Source organism: Caretta caretta, chromosome 2 (assembly GCF_965140235.1).
Source record: "Caretta caretta isolate rCarCar2 chromosome 2, rCarCar1.hap1, whole genome shotgun sequence".
In the NCBI taxonomy this organism is placed as follows: Eukaryota; Metazoa; Chordata; order Testudines; family Cheloniidae; genus Caretta; species Caretta caretta.
The window spans coordinates 235,104,222-235,126,178 of record NC_134207.1 but is presented as its reverse complement, the minus strand read 5'-3'; the positions used below and the strand labels follow the sequence as shown (position 1 = coordinate 235,126,178).

Below are 21,957 nucleotides of genomic sequence, written 5' to 3'. Positions count from 1 at the left end.
ATACTTATTGTTGTACTTAAATATCAATGTAATAAGTTTATTACATTTAATGACAGCCTTATCTCTCTATTACATAATGAGATCTTAATAAATGAGTTTATTATGAAGGTTGATTATATATTAAAACTTTTACACTATTACATGCATTCAGAACTCTTAAAGGGGGTATTTTACTATAAGAATTTCTAAACATACAATATTCAATATGTAACTGGGTTTGTAAGTTGGTCTTGACCTAAGCCACCTATGAAAAACATATGTCCATTCATTAATATGCCACCTTTTGAATGGTATAATTCATAGCTGTAGTTTCACATATGTACATACCCTTATCTGGATCCTATTAAAACAAATATAAGTGTAAATAGTCCTCAGTAAACACCAAACACATCTACCGGAAACCATGATTCCTATAAAGAGATTGTCTTTCATTGCAAACAGCTGTTTATTAATAAACAGCCACAGGAGAAGCCCTTGAAGGAAATGTTGTAGGAGAGAAATGGTATTTTCTCGCTGAAGAAAAGTAGCATGTAACTAAAGGCACTGTGGAACTGAAACCTTAGATCTTCTTGGCAGACTTCCCAGCTACCACTTAATTCTATGTCCTGTGTGAAGTTTTACATATCTTCCTATTTAACTAACCAAGCCATATTTTGTTTCCTTGTCCTACTTGTTTTTGAACTACTGTCGCAATGGGTGTTACTACATAAAAGAAACATGTCATACCATAGTGGTTCACACCTTCTATTAGGTGTCTGACTGAGGGCTGCTTTTCCTAAATCTATAATTTATCTAAAAAGACTGGCTGGTGCTTCAGTATTTTGTCAATTACACAGGACAGAAATATGACTTGGGTCATTGGAACTAGTAAGAGTTTGGAATTCTCAGCTCAATTTCTGTAGACCTAACGTAACCCTGGAATACATGTAGCTTTGGGGGGGCTCAACCCATATTAGAAATTATTACATCTGTAATTAATTTATATTATAGCTACATTCCACAATTTGTTAGGTGCTGGCCAAACAAATAGTAAGACAGTCCCTGCCCCAAATAGCTCATTGTTGAAGAAAAGCAACAAATGAATGATGACGAAGAGGGATAAATCATACAACCAAAGGGTTTTTGGGTTGTTGTTTCCCTCCCTCCCAAATAGATGGCAACTATCTCCAACTGGCCACTATTAGTTCATGAGGGCCCCATGGTTGAAGTAGATCTTGAGGATGGATTGGAGCAGGAGAGCGTACACTGCAGCCCGGGGTGCAATTTCCATCTTGGGTAGACATACCAATGCTAATTTTGATCAAGCTAACATGCTAAAGATAGTAGCGTGGTTACAGCTGTGCAGGTGGTAGCACCGGCTAGGCATGTGAGTGCCCACCTAGAGGGTCAGGCGGCTAGCCTGTGATGCTGTCCTGCTATTTGTAGCATGCTAGCTTGCGTGGGTCAGTCTACCTGAGCTGAAAATTACATCTTAGGCTACAGTATAGACACGCCTGTGATGCTGGCAGACCCAGTGCCAGGTCATGCCAAGGCCCAGGGCATTGCTGAACACTGACAAATGTATAGCTGGAAACCAGTCTACCTTACCTGGGGCTTAGTATAGTTAAAACAGCTATTAGTGTTATAAGAATGTGTTTAGTGTTCAGACTTTACAGAATGCTTGTAGGATGCTGCATGTATTAATCCTACTTACAGTATTTGTATCCCATGGTATAAAGTCATATTGAGTGTTTGCATCATAAACCTTTGTAATCCTGTAACTCTCCAAAGAGGAAAAGAATCATTAAGTAAGGTAAAGTCTCTGTCCTGCATGCAAGATGGCCCATTGAAGGCAAATGAGGCATTGTTTAGCATCAAAGGACAGAGAACTTGTTAACTGCATTCCTCATCCTCTCTAGGAAGAGGAGGCCTGTGAATGAACTCATCCCATCAGCTTGGATTCTGGGGTAAAGGGGGATAAAAATCCATGACAGGAGAAATTTGGTCTCTTTGTGTCGGACTCTGAGGGGCAAAGATTTCTAAACATAACAAGAAATCCCCATGCTGCTTGGCATGGGTCAGCTCTAAAGGACATACAGAGCTGCTTATTATAGAAGTTTGTTACCTTTTTAAATCTGAGACTAACTCATTTGGGTGTATTATTTCCTGTTTGAACCTTGTAAATAATTTTCTTATTTCTTTTCTAAGTTAATAAATCTTATGCCAATCCTGTAATAAACTAACTACAGGCCTCATTGATTTGAGATTTGGGGTAAGTGACTGGTCCTTTGGGAATGGGAGTAACCTGAATTTTGTTGTGATTTTTGGTATAAAGTGACTATGTATCACATATTCCAGCTTGCCTGGGTGGCAAGATAGACTGCAATGCCCATGGAGAGTGTGTGACACTCCACGGTAAGACTGTTATAGTGCTTTAGATGTTACTAGGTTGGTGAAGTCTAAATACAGACCATACAATCAGTTTGGGGTTTCTGTCCTCCTCTTTGACAGTTTGCTCTGAGTTTGGCACTCATGGTCCTGGGCCACTTTAGACAGAGTGACAGTACCCACAGATTAATCCAAGCAGGGAGTCCCATTCCTAAAAGGTTGTGTATAAGAAAGTAAAAATGTGTCTGTGAGAGAAGTAGGCAGACATACATATTGCAAAGTATAAAAGCACAAAGTAGAACAGACTGAATAAGAACAAATTGTTTTTCTAAACTAGTTTGACTGGGGGGGGGGGGGAGGGAAGCAATACAGAGAAATTTTTCTAGTGCTACGCCCCATCAGTAAAGAAAGACAATCACAGGGCAACAGGAAAATTATTAACAGTTCAACAAAACTCTCCTTACAAAGGAAACCATGCTAATAAACACTGATTAAATTACATTAAAAATTCCCTCTGTTTAGCTAAAACTTCAATTGGCTAAAATGACTCTGTCATCCCACTACAGCGGGATAATCAAAGTGCTGTGAATTCTGAAGAGATGCTTGAAAATAATTACAAGCTTTACTTTATGCTTCCCCCACACCATTCTTTACCCTGTGCTACCAAGCATGACATAAAATCAATTTCATGCTTCATTTTGTGATTTTCCCTCCTCCTACCAACAAAAATACAGTTATCCGAAAGTACTGAGTTCCATCTTCTTAAGCTATCTCAGACGTGAGAGATCCCACACTGCAGCATATATACACACTTAACTACATCAGCAGGCACAACTACCTCAGATCATTAAAACACAGGACAGTTCAGTGAACTCAGAAAACACTGTTCAAATCAAGAAAATCTTTTCCCAAAATCAGGGACCAGGAGTACATCATGCACCTGTGGCAACATCACCACAAATGAAGAAAGGAAGGAACAATCATTTCAAATAAGAAGTGCGTGTAGAAACGGGAGGCCAAAACAGAAGTCATGAACCCAATTCCACCTCCACCCCCAAAATGAAAAACAAACTAAAAAACTGGTGCTTCAGATAAGGGGGGCTCAGATCTCAGCCATTCCACTTTTGTTTTTTAAAAAGTAAAACAGCCCCTGGTTTTGCCTGTCGCTAGTTGAAACCCTGCAAGGTATTTTCAGAACTACTGTTCCAAGGTTTTTATATGGTCATTGTCTTCATCATGCCTTAAAAATTTAACCTCTGTGCCTCAGCTTTCCAGTCTGTAAAATGGGAATGACAACACTTACAGGACACAATCCACATGTCTGGCCAAACTGTATTCATCACAAGACATGAGTGGGGAAGGAGCCCCTCTTTGCTCCCCAATACACTCTTCTGCTAGGGACCAGTTTAGCCTCTGGCACAAGTCAGCTCAGTGTGGGGGTTGCTGTAACTTATATTAGCTAGTAACAGACCATAAGGGACAGTCCAGGGATTGCTGGAGCACAGTAGCACTCCAGCCAGAATCCCTCCCTCGCTGGGCATACTCCAATACACTCCCTATGCTGGTGGGAGAGCCAGGAGGAAATGGTGTAGAGTTGGCTGCACTGGCTCTATATACCAGGGGAATTTCTGCTGCCTCATCAAAGCAGCTTTAGACCTTATTGTCATTGCTACAGCAGTGGGCCAGTATCGGGCCCCCAGTGCTTATCACACATAGGACTGTTTGTACAGGGCTCTGAAATATCATCTCAACAGTGCTGCACACACTTTACAGGTTTTCTACTGATCCTAGGTGAAAAGCTGAGACAAAACTCTCTCCTATCTGACAGGAAACCTTGCGGTTACAATTGGCCGCATATGGAAGTCCTTTTCCCACCCATGCAGAATTCCATAGCTCTCTGTAGGCGTATCATCCTTTCATTTTACTAATGTTAGCTTGGTAGACAAAAGAAGGCGGACATCATCCACTGCTAAGAATCTGTTCTATTTATGCTATTATTTCACAGAAGGCTATCATACTGAGATTTATCAGCCGAAAGAACATTAATACTAATTCCATTGACCTCACAGCCAACAAAACTTACATTAATAGCTGCAATATATGTGGCTCTTTCTACATACGGAACACTAGAAGATTGTATAAAGTTAGTTACCACTTTTTAAGTGACACACAAAAGCTATTAAAATCCTCAAATGATTCCCTGTCAAATTCCCTGTGATTTATACCCCATATAAATACCTCATTGTTTTGGATTTGCATGGGTTGTAAATTAGAGCAAAATCTGGCTCATTAAGGAAAGTGTATGGATTAAAATCCAATTAGCTTCAAGAACCATGGAAGCTGTAAATATAAAGAAAAAACATTTGTTACACTGATGCTCACTAGACAGACAGCTCAACTTCTGTGCTAGATGTGTGTGTGTATATATCTCACACACACAGAGATTTTCATGCAGTTTAGTTTAATTGAGGGTTATGCTGCTGTGTTTCCTTAGCTTGCAATGAAGTAAACAATACAAAGTAAACACTTTCTAAAGTTTGTTTCCTATAATAAGTATGATTTCCCATCTTTATGTTTTTAGTATAATAAAGGCCACTCACTCCAGGTACAATCATGGTCTGTGAAGTTAGCTTAATATGGTAAAGTTCTTGAACAGTTCATTTTGCCTACTACTTTCCTGCTTTATTTCAGTCTTATTAGAAAGATGAAAATATTTTTGAGGTCACAAATAAAATTTTTTGTTGTTTAGTTATTGCAACACCAGAGCAGACAGACATTCTTTCAGATAATTAGTTTAGTATTTAATAATGTTATACAAACCCTAAACATGTATAATCTCAGCATTTCTCAACCTTTTAATATATGCCTTTATTACTCCAATAGCAAAATGGTTTGTGAATTCTGGCAGCTTCCTCATTTGTGTACTACATGACTAAAACTGACAGGTCAAAATCCTGCCCCCTGTGCACACCGCTAACATAGGAGAATTTCACAAGGATTCAGTGGAAGAGATCCTGCCACAAGAACTCAGAAGAGCAGCAGCGACCCTGTGATTTGCACCCCTTTCTTCCTCCAGCCAACCGCCGCTCACAGAGAGTTTCCACACAACACAGCTCCATTTTATTCAGGGAGTTCAGACACACTAGAGAGGACTCACTGCTCAGCAGACAAATGCTGGTTCCACTGAGTTCAGGGGCTTCTACATGGTGGGATTTGGGGGGCAGCAATTCCCCATTAGTATTTTTAAAGGAGCTTAGAAAAGTAGCTTCGTTTTTGCATGGAGATACTTGCATTTCATTGGTAAGTTCAGCGACATATATTAAATAAATGTCAGCTTTAGCCTCTTGCTCTGCCAGGGGCATGGAGCACTGCAAGCACTGAGACACAGAGAGCTCCTGCGAGGGAAGGAAAGCCTTGCATTACTTAGTGGGATGAAGGAATCACAGCTAAGAAGTTGTGTTAACTGATGCCAGAGATAGTCCTGTTCAGTCTCCAGTTAGGGGGATGCTGACTGCAGTGTGGTGCTTTGAGAATAGAAAGAGGTAAAAGGAGAGATTGTGAAGGTTCTGCAAAGGTAAGATCTTCAAGAGCAGGGAGAAAACACTAGCTTCTCATTCTAGTGCGTCTTCAACATGCTTTTTCCAAGGAAAAAAGAAAAGCAGTACTTGTGGCACCTTAGAGACTAACCAATTTATTTGAGCATGAGCTTTCGTGAGCTACAGCTCACTTCATCGGATGCATACTGTGGAAACTGCAGAAGACATTATATGCACAGAGACCATAAAACAATACCTCCTCCCACCCCACTCTCCTGCTGGTAATAGCTTATCTAAAGTGATCATCAAGTTGGGCCATTTCCAGCACAAATCCAGGTTTTCTCACCCTCCGCCCCACCCCCCACACAAACTCACTCTGCTGCTGGTAATAGCCCATCCAAAGTGACCACTCTCTTTAAAATGTGTATGATAATCAAGGTGGGCCATTTCCAGCACAAATCCAGGTTTTCTCACCCCCCCCCCCCTCCAAAAACCACACACACAAACTCACTCTCCTGCTGGTAATAGCTTATCCAAAGTGACCACTCTCCTCACAATGTGCATGAAAATCAAGGTGGGCCATTTCCAGCACAAATACAGGTCTTCTCACCCCCCTCAACCCCTCCCCCCCCCTTTTTTTTCAAAAAAACACACACACACACAAACTCACTCTCCTGCTGGTAATAGCTTATCCAAAGCGACCACTCTCCCTACAATGTGCATGATAATCAAGGTGGGCCATTTCCAGCGCAAATCCAGTTTTTCTCACCCCCCCCCACCCCCATACACACACAAACTCACTCTCCTGCTGGTAATAGCTCATCCAAAGTGACCACTCTCCTTACAATGTGCATGATAATCAAGGTGGGCATTTCCAGCACAAATCCAGGTTCTCTCACCACCCCCCCCAAACTCACTCTCCTGCTGGCAATAGCTCATCCAAACTGACCACTCTCCTTATAATGTGCATGATAATCAAGGTGGGCCATTTCCAGCATAAATCCAAGTTTAACCAGAACATCGGTGGGGGGGGGTTTAGAAAAAAACAAGGGGAAATAGGCTACCTTGCATAATGACTTAGCCACTCCCAGTCTCTATTTAAGCCTAAATTAATAGTATCCAATTTGCAAATGAATTCCAATTCAGCAGTTTCTCGCTGGAGTCTGGATTTGAAGTTTTTTTGTTGTAAGATAGCCACCTTCATGTCTGTGATTGCGTGACCAGAGAGATTGAAGTGTTCTCCGACTGGTTTATGAATGTTATAATTCTTGATATCTGATTTGTGTCCATTTATTCTTTTACGTAGAGACTGTCCAGTTTGACCAATGTACATGGCAGAGGGGCATTGCTGGCACATGATGGCATATATCACATTGGTGGATGTGCAGGTGAACGAGCCTCTGATAGTGTGCCTGATGTTATTAGGCCCTTTGATGGTGTCCCCTGAATAGATATGTGGGCACAGTTGGCAACGGACTTTGTTGCAAGGATAGGTTCCTGGGTTAGTGGTTCTGTTGTGTGGTATGTGGTTGTTGGTGAGTATTTGCTTCAGGTTGGGGGGCTGTCTGTAGGCAAGGACTGGCCTGTCTCCCAAGATTTGTGAGAGTGTTGGGTCATCCTTCAGGATAGGTTGTAGATCCTTAATAATGCGTTGGAGGGGTTTTAGTTGGGGGCTGAAGGTGACGGCTAGTGGAGTTCTGTTATTTTCTTTGTTAGGCCTGTCCTGTAGTAGGTAACTTCTGGGAACTCTTCTGGCTGGAAATGGCCCAACTTGATGATCACTTTAGATAAGCTATTACCAGCAGGAGAGTGGGGTGGGAGGAGGTATTGTTTTATGTGCATATAATGTCTTCTGCAGTTTCCACAGTATGCATCCGATGAAGTGAGCTGTAGTTCACGAAAGCTCATGCTCAAATAAATTGGTTAGTCTCTAAGGTGCCACAAGTACTCCTTTTCTTTTTGCGAATACAGACTAACACGGCTGTTACTCTGAAACTTTTTCCAAGGAGTTTCATGTGGTCATTTCCTTTTCCCTTTCCACTCCCTTTCCATCTCCCACCTGACTAAAAGGCAGTTTTGTTGGGGGTTTTGTTACACCCCCCCAAATTCTATGGCAGACTGCAGTGCACAATGTAATTTTTAAAGGTATTCCATCAGCATAATATTATTATTAACATTTCTATAGTGCTATAAATGCATTAGAAACGCATACAATACAATGAGTGTAGGGAGAGAAATACAGAACTCCCTGACTGATGGCATGATGTCATCTTGATTTATTTCTTAAATAATTTAGTAGTTGATTCCATCATCCATATCATGTAGATTTATTTTTATCTGACTGCCCTGTAATTGCTGTTAGTGCAGCTAAAAAAGTCTATGCAGAAAAGCATTCAACCCCAGCAGAGAGTGTAGTATACATGAAGCATACAGTTTACTAATTAGCCTCTTCCCAAGACGCTCTGTTTTTCTTGTAATTATATCTTTCACAAAAGGTGGGAAGCTATAATACTTTTAAAGTGAACCGATACTTGCACAGTTCTTGCAAATTTGATGAAAATCAGTTTCCTTAATTCTTTGTAAGTATGATAGAATGGCTGATTGAAAAGGAAGTTGCAGGGACATATAAATATTATGTACAAAAAGAAGACACTTTAAATCACTTTTATCTTGAAAAGAAGAGCAATATATTCCTGTAATTGGAAGGACATATAAATACAGCAAAATATACCTCTTCTTTTCCAGATAAAAGTGATTTAAAGCGTCTTTTTTTTGTATATAATATGGATATGTCCCTGCAAATTCAGATAATTGTGATTCAAAGTATCTTCTCTTTAGGACTCCAAGTTAGCAAACATTTTTATTGAATGCTAGATCAGCAGCAAATGAAATGCCAACGGATAATAGAAAATGGAAAGACCCAGTTCTCCTCACAGGCCTACTGAGGAATAACAGTTTCAGTGGATTATCCTCAACAGGTTCACAGGTTTAGTTCAGGATTCAGAAGGAAAAAATGTGGATTTTTTTCACCTAAAGCTTATCTTTGTCTTTGTGGCCTAGAAATTCAATTGGATATTTTTCAAGACCAGACTCATTTGCAAGAATTCTGGTATTCCTGCCTTTGGCTAGGATGAGAATACTATAACAGAATGAATCTGAAGAAGTGGGGTTTTTTTACTTACGAAAGCTTATGCGCAAATAAATCTGTTAGTCTTTAAGATGCCACCGGACTCCTCGTTGTTTTTGTGGATACAGACTAACATGGCTACCCCTCTGATATATCTCAGAATACATTATCTCACAGCATTTCAGAACTTCTACTTCCAAAACCAGGAAGCAAATTAAAGTAAAAATTAACAAAAACAAACAGAAGTTAATCACATTCTTTGAACATTAAAACAGGTTCAGCCTGAGTTTGGGGCAAACTTTGCATTGGCTCTTATTCCAAGTGAACTGGTTCACTCAGCCATAACAGAAATTGGAGAAGAAAACTTTCTCTAAATTCCTACGGGTGAGATTCCAGATTTTTAAATTAATATTTCCCTCAACACACACACCTCTGTGAAAGGTCCTGAACTGAGAAACCTGGAGACCAACCCTCTCTCTGCTCATTCACAGAGTGAATACAATACTGGCCATGGGAGTGTAAGCTTCTCTAAGGTACCCAGCTGGATCATGGAAAGACCAAACCCTGGGAGAGAGGCCATTCATGCATGGCCCCTCTGCTAAGACTAATAGTTAGTACGATAACTGTGGTTGTGATATGGACATCTATCCAATGAGACCTAGACTGAGTCCACTAAATTCATTTTACATAGATCAACAAGAAGCCTTCATGTGCTACCAAAATCTGGTCATTACCAATCTGGGGTTAATTTGAAATGAATGCCAAGACAGATAAAGAAAAAGAGAATGGAGAAAAAAAGAGAAACCTTGGAAGAAGGTGGTATACTTAACCAGTAAATTTAGAACGGACTATATCAAACTCTTCCTTCACATAATCTGAATGCACAGTTCATAAAAAAATTAATGTGTGTTGGATGGTTTCAATAAAGCATGCTTTATGATAAAAAATATCAGCACACATTTAGTTAGGATTAAATGCATTTTGTAAACAAACTTTTTTGATTCACTCTGGAATAATCATCAAAAAATATTTCCCCTTCACAGTAAGGGAGAAAGTCATGCCCCTACCCCCACACATCTCCATGCGCGGCTAAACAGAGCCCAATTTCACCACATACAAGAGATGTGGAACACTCTGAACACAGTTCCACAGTTACCCATCCTGTGCAGCAGAACTATGTTTCCTCAGAAGTGGAGGCCCTCTGTTGCATCTACACTAGTGGGTGGGTTTCACACTACGTGCAATATAGTCTCTCACATAACAACTTGATCCTTTCCTAGCCCAAGCCTAGTATCACCTTATTCTTATATTCACTAGGGCAATTTTGAGAAGTACTTCTCTTTATTCCCTTTCAAAACTACAAATACCTCTGTGAGATCCCCTCTTCTTCTAGTAAAAGAACATGGTGAGATTAAGTATAGATCATTGCGGTTACCCTGTGTTGTCCTGTCCACTTGTTTTCATTACTATTTTACATACTTTTCTGAAACTATAATTATCTTCTGTCCAGGACTTGCAGCCTCTCCGTGGTAAGCGCAGTGTTTCCCTTTTCTTGTTTCTGGCCCTCTCTGTAACCAATATTCCTCATCACTGAACTGCATAAGCCACTTATCTTTCCTAGCTCTTTCTCTGCCTGAGTTGTTCTGAATTCTATTGCCCTCCTTCTTCACCCTGACATCCCTTCCCAGTTTTGTAATATCAGTAGATCACTATCAATTTACTACATATTCCATCTTCAGGACCTCATTGATACACATCAGAACCTTCTTTAAGTGACACTTTTCCCCAGAATAACTTCACTATGGGCTAAATCCTGATCTCTGAAGTCCATGGCAATTTTCTAGTGACCTCAAAGGAATCAGGATTTGGTCACATAAAGAGAGGTTCTGTATAACCATGTCTGTATTTTTCACACTACTGTGCACTGAAACAACGAGGAACTTTAATGCTACCTTACATAAATAGAATTCCAGAATGGGGCAAATCCTAAAATCCTTAGTTTGGCAAAGCTCTCATTAAAGTCAATGGGGATTTTGCTCAAGAACAGATTGAGTAAGGATTTAAGGATCTGGATCAAGAATGAGGTTTCACTGTACTAACAGTGTACTCACACTGAAAATTATTTGGGGCGGGAATTATGTAGTCTTTGTGTGTTTATAATGCCTAGCACAATGGGCCCCAATTCCTGACTGAGACCTGGAGGCACTGCTACAATACAAATAACAAAACAACAACAAAATAAATAAATAAATTAATTAAAAATAAATAATAATAATGAAATAAAACAAATTAGTTTTAATTTTGGCAGTCCACCAGTCACACCTTATCCTACCCCCAAATTTAAAATTAATCTCTGTTTCGAAGCGTTAAGGCAATTCTTTCTCAGGTAGCTCATTTTCTTCATAGCTCCGTATATACTAAGCTTAGATCCTAATACACACACTTTTAAAAAAAAACAAAAATTGCCACTTTTATTAGGTGCTTAAATATGGATATAGCTGGTTCCGTATAGGCACCTAATACTGGAAAATTTTGGTCTGTATTTGTTGTATTAATGCTTACCAAAGGTCCAAATACAGCACGTTCATGGCTATTAACTGGTTTTGTTACTTTATATTAATAAAATGGTAATTAAGCAGCTAGAGCTATGGTTTCATATTAACAATTGCAAACCTCAGCCACACCTAGAACTGTAGTTTCAACCTATTTTATGGTAAGTATTAAATTAATTATTGTGATATTCTTTACAAGGCAAGATTCCTAGCCTGTGCCTATGGGCCAATGAAGAACAGGGCTCCATTGTGTTAGGCACCGTACAAATGCAGAGTAGTAGATGTTCCCTGCCCTGAAGAGCTTACAATCTAAACAGACAAGACAGACAGAGGGTGGGGGAATGGATATAGCACACAAGCAAAGTGAACAATATAGCAGCAAAAAATCATATTAAATCCATAATTTGCGGGAGGGGGAAGTTAGGAGGGGATCAGCTCAATGGAAAGGGAAGGGAAGGGAAGGGGGAGGGGAACAGGGCAGAGAAGAAGATGGTAAGAAGGGCAGATGAGTGAAGTGGAGGTATAGAAACTGTGAAGGTGGGGGGACTGGAGCAAACAGCCAATCATCACAGGGAGGAGAAAGTAAAGTTAAAGCTGTAACAAGTTCTCTGAATGTCTGAAATGTGTTACAGTACCAATATAGGCTACATACAGAAATTGCTACAATTCCTTAGCTCAGTGAAGTGGTTCAAGCACAGATTGCTCTTCCAGATTTCTAGACCTCTGAACCCTCAAGTTTTTGTGGATTGTTGGACCATTAACTTAAAATGTATTTATTTGTGTGGTTGCAGTTCCTTTAAAAAAAATCTTAAACACATTTTTAAACATGGAATTGGTAATGGAATATTGAATCTTACAACTTCTGGATGTATTTATTTTCCACCAAATCAATCTATGCTCCAACCAACCAAAAACAAAAACAAAAGAACAGGGATCAAAACCTGCAATGATCTGACAGCCTAAAAATAAACAAACCAGGGCATATATACTATCTCCCATCACTGCCTGCATGCACTAGTTTGTTTAATTGTTAGGCTGACAGACAGTCACACATCATACTTTTTTTTATATTAGCAGATGGACCTTAGCTCTTTAGTGAAAATAAATCCATTACTGGATTCCAGAAACTAAGCTCTTCCAGTTGGGGTCATTGTCCAGGTAAGTCATTTCCCCCCTTCCCCTCAATTAAATAATATGGGACTTTCCCTTCAACATTAGGAACTCTTGAGTATCACCTTATGGAGCTACCTCTGCACTCTCCAAATGCCACACAACCTCAGATTCCACTGATAAACTAAGCTTTGATCCCAGAAGGTGTCAGACCCTGTGTTAAGCTCCCTGATCATCCCCCACCCACCCCTTGACATAACAGCTCCTGAAGGAGCCATACATTTGAAAGTCTCTCTTTGGGGCCTATGTTCTCCCACACTCTTGGTTCATTATTCATGGTGGAATTGGAGGATGGGGAAATGGAAATTACACTCACGTCATTGACCAATGATTACCATTTTGTGTATATGAGGCATTGGACTTGTTTAGATGGTCCACCCTTGAAGGTTAATTTATCCCAAGCCCTTCTAGAGGGCTTTTGGGGAAGGAATTTTATCCCTCTGACAGATTGCTTGTCTGATAATTTACTAGAATATTATAATCAACTATCAATACAGTGGTCCCAAGGCAGCTGCTTCCACCAGTTTGTCTTCACAGGTTGCCATGGTTTTCAGGTGACTAGTGGTAGATAATACAACAGGGAAGACAACTATGACACATTAGCAGAAATCCCATGATGAAGCCAACCAATTGTGTCATAAGATTTTTTTAAACTCCTATTCTGTGGCTGTGCAAATGGCAAAGGAAAGTCTGATTAATTCAAGCTGCTTGGAGTAGGACTGAATTGTCTGTACCTGAAGTAGCATAGCACTATGCCAAAGGCACAAATGTGAAGTTCTCTTTTCTTGATTTTCAAGTTGCTGAGAGGAAAACTGTTCCACATCCTTCCTGCCTGGTGCAACCTTTGCTATCCCTCCTTCAAAGAGGACATGGTGGCTGCTGTCCTTTAGGAAGCACTGGTACCAGCACACCCTTTGCTCAAGAAACCCTATCTTGATCTTTGCAATATGGCCAATTATTAACTTGTTTCAATCTTCTCTTTTTGGGTAAGATTGCAAAGAACATGGCAACATAACTTCTCACAATATCTAGATGCCTCAGCATTGCCTTGCCTCTAGTCATTCTGGGTTCAGGCCTGGGTATGGTAAGCAAACCACACCTGTAACGATAGCCAATGTTTTCTTCCTGGCAATGGATGAAAATCAGCATCCATACTGATAGTTATATCAGTGGCATTTGATACCATTTATCATGAGACATTATTAACTCACTAGTGAGGCCTAGAAAGAATTAATGAGGTCAATGTTGTGTTCATGTGTTCCCTTCTTTTTGAGACCTCCCAAAGAATAGTGTTAGGTGGTTAATCTTATGCCTCAAGAGCTCTTTTTTTGAGCCCAGCATCGTGCCACCCTCTTGTTCAATGTTTATATGGGGGCTCTTAGGAAAATTAGTGAGGAAACATGGGATTGTGGTGACTTCATTACGTTGTTGATATCCAGCTCTGTGTTTCCATCTTGAGGCATTTGAACATCTTACCTAGTGGATGGTTGAGACTGAAGCCTGGATGGGAACAAGCTGGCTGAGGCTCATCCAGACAAGACCAAAGTGATATTTGTAGCTTGAGTGAGCTAATCAGAAGATATGGCAGACATTACCTCAGCCTACCGGACTGAGTGGGAGCATGTTTGCTATCTATATCCTCAGCTTCTATCAGGTGATCAGACGGCAGTTGTGGAAGAGTGCTTATTACCATCAGTTTTTAGGCAAGTGATTTTCCTTTATTTTGCAAACTAAGGAGCATTTGTCACCTTGAAATTGGGTGACGGCATGGCACTATATATGGGGCTGACTCATAAGACAATTTGGACAAGTAAGCTGGTGTGCAATATAGAAGCCCACTTGTTGACAGGCATATTGCACTAACAGTACATTACACCACAGCTCTGTAACCTGTTAGTTTTCAGGTGGAAATTTTTATGCTGGTATTGATTATAAAGACTTAAAATGGTCTGACACTTGGCTATTTCAGAGACTGTCTCTGCGCCTATGTGACACTGCCATAGTTGCAAGCAGAAGACTCTCTCAAGCTATCAGATGCCAGTTTAAAAGGCAAGGTATTTTCCATGTCTAGTCCCTGATTTAAGGATTCACTCCCCACATTTGGCATGGAATAGATGAATTTTAAGAGCACATTACAAGATGCATCTATTTTCCAGGGTTTAGTGGGAGGGTAGAGAGGCAAGGGATGACTGTGGCCTTTGGAGAAGGTAGGGCATTTTCATTTTTGACCGACTGGCATTTTCATTTTTGACCACTTAATTTAAGTGGTTTGGAGGAGCGAAATCAAACTGGTTTGGGCTGGCTGTTTTAATTTTTATTGTACTGTATATTTAAATATGTACATGAGCCTAAGGTTTTGGCATATATTAAAATAAATGGTAAAATAATAATAGAGTATCACCCTGTACTTGTATTGCCTCAGTTATTATTATTTTGAAGAGGAGAATGATGAATAGGTTTTTTTAAAAGAACTCTTTGAAAACCACAAAATCTAGATATTCAAGATGCCTTTAAAGCCCTAGGAAAGATAAGCCAAAAGCAAAGCAAAAGTGGCTAGATAAGTAGCTCTTTAAAGGCTTGATAGTTCTTGTAAATTGCTAAACAAGAAACACCACAGACAAATGTTGTCGTGCTCTTGACACCAAATACAACATTCTAAAAAACACTGGACAGGTGGTAGCTGAAAGCACAGAACAAAACCAGAATGCATTTAATTCCTTTATTGCAGAGGCAGAGCTAAAAGCTCTGTGCTGAAAGAGAAAGATAATGTTTATTGTGCTACTACACAAGTTATTGAATGATTGTCTAAACCGAACTCAGACTGCCAGGTGGCAATTGCCAGTAAACCTGCAGGTGAACATTTCTCATTAGTTACAACCTGCAGTAGCTTTAGTTTGACACACTGAAAGTGCAGCTCAACACCACAACCTAAATCAAAATGCTGTGTATGCCTTGGAAAAATAATCTTCACAATGACCCTGGTACAGATTAAAATGGTAACTCTCTTTCTTTCAAACTACATTTGTAGTAGTTTAATTTAAAAGGATTGAATTATTTTTTCACTTTGTACAACTGAAACTTGTGCCACTGTGATAAATCAAAAGGGCCTAATTCTCCTTCTACAAGTGTAACTCAGCAATATCAACTGGAGTTAAGGCAGGAGAATCTACCCCCAAAATATTTAACAAAACAAATGTCTCTCACAATTTTTTTTTGAGTATTTGTGAACTTTTAGTCATAATCCCCTTTTTCTTCCTCTATAGACTACAAAGGAGTTGCCTAAATTTCAAGCTGGGTTTGCCAATCTATAACAGTCACAAAAACACATCTTCCAGACATACTGGATGCATGGTAATTCTTGGCAAACTAACATCTCCTGTGTGGCTGGGTTAATTAATGCAGAAACAAGATTCAACATGTCAGTTCACAGTTCCTTTTAATATAAAGTGATATCTGCTGGTACGGCAGAAGGAGGAAAAATCTTCCAAGTCAAAATATTATAGCAGTAGCAACAGCAAAAAAGAAAGTTATATATATAAAAATATCAAGCTTCAATGTCTAAGTGATTTAAGAGTAGAAGACTACAATTTTCTAACCGTTTTAATGATATCTTCAATTCAGAAGAACCCGCAAACTACCAATTATTTCAGTTATGGAAGATTTCCAATAAATGGTGTACACCTTTCATGGGAATGTTTTCTATAATGAAAAGAACAATGTGCCTTTGGTTTGGTTTTTTTGTTTGTTTTTTTAAATAAAAAAATGACAGATTCTCAGAACCATGAGATGAAACTGAATCATAATGTAATATGTTCAAGAGAAGTTTTCCATTCCAGACTACCAACCTCGCTCTCTATCGAGAATGTATGTTAAATACTGTAACAGCCAAAGGTTCATCTCATATTTTAAAAAAAAGTCTAGAAACATTCAATGCTTTTGGTTTTTATTTCAAACATTCACCCTTTGTGGGAAAAACCTTTTTGGATAAACTAATCTGTCTCAGGTATCCATTAGTTCCACCTACATAATTGAAGGGAAAATAGACTCTTGCTTTCTATCATATATGTACCTGGTTTATCTGAGATGCACCCCAGGAACAACAAACTTCTTGTTTCTGCTAGTGGAGAATTAATGGGCTGCTCCATGTCAAAGTCTTTACCCTTGCTATTAAAATTTTCTCAAACCCACTAGTGCAGCTGAGTCACTGTTTCTCCCCTGTGAAGATTTTCCAACTGCATGTCTATTCAGTACATACAGGGACGCTGGTGTAGATCTAGATGTAAAAGCTCTTGCAAATCAGGGTGTGATTCATAAATAAAAAAAGACCAGTTTTTCATGGGTGCATACTTACATGTGGGTGGGGTTTAAATGAATACTGATTCACATATTAGGTACAAGCAAAGGGGAACTTGTCCTTTTGTGCCAGGATTCATTTCTGAAATATATAAAAGTGGGGTACCATTCAGCAATGAATAGTAGCTTTCAAATCTGAACAGCTAAAGGGCTATGAAAAAAGTGGGATCAGAATAACGCAGTTAATACCCCGGTCACAAATGCAATGTATTTAAGCTTATGTTTCCTCAGTTACAACCAAGCGTCATACATTATCTTCTCAATACTCCTGCCCATAACTACATTAACATTAATGGAAGTTACACACTGGTATCAAGAAAGCCTACCCCTATACTACACTAAAATCCCAGCCTCTGGATGAGATTAACCCAGTTGTCCAATTACTGGATTAGAAAAGTATCCCTGTGAAATCATCCTTCTCAGCAGCATCTAGCAGCTGAAGAAAGGATTGGAGAGGAGTAAGGCTCCTTAGTGACTGACAGCAGCAGCAGCAGGTGTGTGAAGGAAATGAAAAGACAAAGTGTAGGTCACAACATCCGGTGCGTATAGGATTTACAGGATAAAAATAAAATAAAAGGAAAGTACACGAGCCAGGTTTAAAATGCTATGTCTGACATCAGAGGAATGGAGCCTGTCAGACCATCTATCAGGGGCCTGATCCTGCCTTACTGAAGTCAATGAGAGTACTGCTATTGACTTCAGTGGGAGCACGATTAGCACTAAAAGGACCTTGCGACTTGACCTGCCTCTCCTAATTTTCAGCTTCTAACATTCCCAAAGACCTGAGCACTATACTGACTTCCAGAAGCCCTTTTGCTGCTGTTTGTTTGTTTTAGAAAAATTCTTCAGATTTTAATATATATTTTAAATAAAAGTTGCGGTCATATTATTGGTTGGTACGCTGCACTAAGCATTTGCACTTAGATACTATGGTAATAGGCAAATTATAAAGACCTATGGTAAAACAGACAAGATAGATAAATTAGACAGAATATACATCCTTCTTATTCCTGCTCTCTCACACAGGGGCAATCAGACTGGCGGAGGGTCCCTCCAGCCTATACTCCAGGCTGTCGGGTTTTGTGATGGGTAAAAAAATGGCAATTTCTGTGCACAGCTGAAAAACTGAGAAAACAAGGATGTACTCCATTAAAAGTAATTTGCCAACAGTTACTTCCACATCATGATATCAGAGATACTACAATAATTCCCTCTTCTAACTGTGGGGGAACAATGTCATGCTCTCATATCACTGGATAGTAATTGTTGAAATAATGTTGGCTTTTTAATGGCTATCACTGTAAAAAGATGATTGTACTGGGAAAGCTCATGCATAATTAATGTGAAATGGGCCTTTTTCATAAAAGACTGCACAATGAAAGCATGAAAATTAAAGAAATGCACAGATGATTTGTGTTAAGTTGATTCTTTAAAGGGCACAACGTACCTCACAACATGTACTGCAAAGATTTGCTGAAATGGGGATTTATTTATTTTTTAAGACAACAGATTTTTAAGATCTACAGTAAACGTTACCTCTGTCTTTGTGCTACAGTTACACACTCCTTAATGGAGGTGTTTAAATTATATATTTTTAAACATGTCATTTCTTCACATTCCAGCTAAGGAATTGAACAATACAAACTGGGTGTTATTTAAATCAATCTTCTTATGTCATCCAATTATGTATTTATTCAGTCCATGGAACATAAGTGGCACTTATTTTTACTTATTCTAATCAAAGTCAAATATTTGCTCCTTCTGCAAGTAATTTATTACTAATTACAACAGACTGATGTATGACATTATGTAGAATAAAAAAAACAGGGGTAGGCAAGAATAAATGGAGTTGAAAAATAATGCTTGCAAGGACCGAGAAAAAAAAAAACCTCAGGGCGCGTGCACACGTGCCCAACCCTCACGGTATATTGTTAGACTTTACACACTAGCACCAGCATGTCCACAAAATAGCTGTGAGCTGGAAGAACATTCTGGTTATTAGTTGGCAGGAAGTACATGAAGAAAGCCATTGAATTTCAGTCAAGTCATCATTTCCTTCAAATACTGAGCTTCAGCCATTTTATTATCAGCACCTAGATGCTATGGTGACTGACATGTTACAAGTATGACAGGTACATAGATGCCTCCTTCACAGGGATTCCACCCACTTAACTCTAAGCAGGGGTACAGTCTTCTGAGTAGCAGTCATAGAATCATAGAATATCAGGGTTGGAAGGGACCTCAGGAGGTCATCTAGTCCAACCCCCTGCTCAAAGCCGGACCAATCCCCCATTTTTTGCCCCAGATCCCTAAATGGCCCCCTCAGGGATTGAACTCACAACCCTGGGTTTAGCAGACCAATGCTCAAACCACTGAGCTATCCCTCCCCCCTAAATGTTGTGGCCTCCCCGTCAGGGAATTGAACCCCGGTCTCCCACGTGACAGGTGGGAATACTTACCACTATACTAATGAGGATTAATTAGTCCTTAGGCTTTAAGTGATAGAAAAAAGTCCACTGGAACCTCATGGCGTCTCTCCAGGAGGATAAGTCCAGTACTAGATTCAATAGACTAGACAGTGGAAACAGCCTTCATACTAGTGAGCGTAGCCTCTCCAGGAAATTTTACAGAGAAACCCCACACACACCCCTGTTCACATAAATTGGTTACATTTGTCTGCTGACATCTCAGGTGTCCAGGGATCATGAAGATCAGGAGAAGGGAGCAAGAAACCTCCGCTGAGCCTTTCTGTCCTACTAGTGTTGTTCCTTTCAGATGTTCCTCAAAAAAGTCTCTGCTATTCCTAGAGGATAGCTCCAATGCCAGGAGATTCTCCTCTGCTTGGGCTGGAAAGAAGGCTTGGTGCCCTGGAAGAAGACCCTTTGCAGGAGGGGGCATCCTTACTAGGCTTGGCCTTCAGTGTGGGCAGGGAGCCTCAGCAGGGCTTTTCCTTGCCCCATTGCTTATGGACATTGCCTTTGAGCGATGCGGACCGCTCACTACCCAACTAATTTCTAGAGCTGATCAAAATGTTTGTCAGGAAGTGTATTTTTATTTTGGGCATCAAATGGCTTTTCAAACTATGTGGACATTTTTTTATTATTCAAAATTTTCCAGTATTTTATCAAAAAAACAAAACATTTGTTTCTATTCAAATTGACAATTGTATTGCTTTGTTGTCCCTCTATCCTCTTCTTATTTTCCCCCTTTCTAGTGACAAAATGAGAGGAAAGGAGAGGACTTCCAAAGTGAAATATTTTCATTTTGATTGGAATTAAAGTGAATCAAAATTAGCATTTATATTCTGAACTGAATCAAAATGAAAAAAAAATATTTTTTAAACAAAAATACTGTGAAAAATGTTGAAGGAAACAAAATGTTTTTGTTTCCTTTTAAATTTTTCACAGGAATTAACTGCCATATTTGACCATCTCTACTCATTTCCCATAAAATAGACAACCAAATAGCCATCAGATGCACAGCAATAACTTTCATTTCCAATTTAGGCTGTACTTGAGCTAGCAGTGGAGAGATTAAAAGCTTTATATGGTCATTACCCATGAGCTAGCGCCCCAACATGTGCTTCCAGACTTGCCTCTTCTGACTTGTTTTTCCTCAATAGTTCTGTGCTTCTCCCAGTTACTTTCTTTTCACACTCTCTTTTGTGGCTCGCTCCATGGGCTTGTCTACATGGTCAGACAGTGTGCGGCAAGATACGTCGACTTCAGCTACGCTATTCTCGTAGCTGAAGTTGCATATCTTAGATCGATTCCCCCCCCCCCAGTGTAGACCAGGCCTACGTTACCATGAGAAGAATGCTACTATGCACTAGAAGTTTGACTATTGCTGTTGCAAACAGCAGCAGAGGAGTGTGTTGTACATTTAGAGCCTAGCTGGCTGTGCACTAAGTGACCATGTGGACAAGCCCCATGTTTAAATGCTACCAAGTGGAATGAAGTAATATTTTAAGTAAGAAGTTGGGATGAAAAGAGAAAACATTTTCCCTTCTATTAAATCACTACATACCACTTGCAGCACAGGTGCCATACCCTAGAGCAGGGGTGGGCAAACTATGGCCCAGGGGCTGCATCCGGCCCTTCAGACATTTTAATCCGGCCCTCGAGCTCCCTCCGGGGAAGATAGCCAGTGCTTGCCCTGCTCCACGTGTACCGTGGCTCCACGCGGCTCCTGGAAGCAGCGGCATGTCCCCCCTCCAGCTCCTACATGTAGGGGCAGCCAAGGGACTCCGCGCACTGCCCCCACCCCAAGCTCTGACCCCGCAGCCCCCATTGGCCGGGAACCACAGCCAATGGGAGCTGCAGGGGCGGCACCTGCAGACGAGGCAGCGTACAGAGCTGCCTGGCCACACCTCCACGTAAGGAGCTGAAGGGGGGACATGCCGCTGCTTCTGGGAGCTGCTTGAGGTAAGCACAGCCAGGAGCCTGCACCCCTGAACCCCTCCCATGCCCCTACCTCTGCTCCAGCCCTGATCCCCCTCATGCCCTCCGAACCCCTTTGTCCCAGCCCAGAGCCCCCTCCTGCACCACAAACCCTCATCCTCAGCCCCACCCCAGAGACCGCACCCCCAGCCAGAGCCCTCACCCTGCCCCACAGCCCAACCCCCTGCCCCAGCCCAGAGCCCCTTACTGCACACTGAGCTCCTCATTTCTGGACCCACCCCAGAGCCCTCACCCCCTCCTGCACACCATCCCCCAATTTCGTTAGCATTCATGGCCAGCCATACATGTCTATTCCCAGATGTGGCCCTCGGGCCAAAAAGTTTGCCCACCCCCGCCCTAGAGATTTAGATTATTTAATCTAAATATGAACATAAAAAATGAGATAGGCAAGT

General features: G+C 40.5%; 1 protein-coding gene across 17 annotated transcripts in view; it reads right to left on the bottom strand.

Annotated features, from left to right (window-relative positions):
• Positions 1–21,957, bottom strand: part of KIAA1217 (KIAA1217 ortholog) — a 531,293-nt gene that overhangs the window by 204,462 nt on the left and 304,874 nt on the right. For 2 of the 17 annotated variants that reach the window (XM_075125922.1, XM_048837876.2), the window contains exon 2: positions 17,104–17,187. The exons of the other annotated variants lie outside the window; for them this stretch is intronic. The gene's annotated coding sequence lies outside the window, so the exon portion shown is untranslated. The remainder of the gene's footprint in view (positions 1–17,103; positions 17,188–21,957) is intronic. 17 annotated transcript variants of the gene reach the window in all.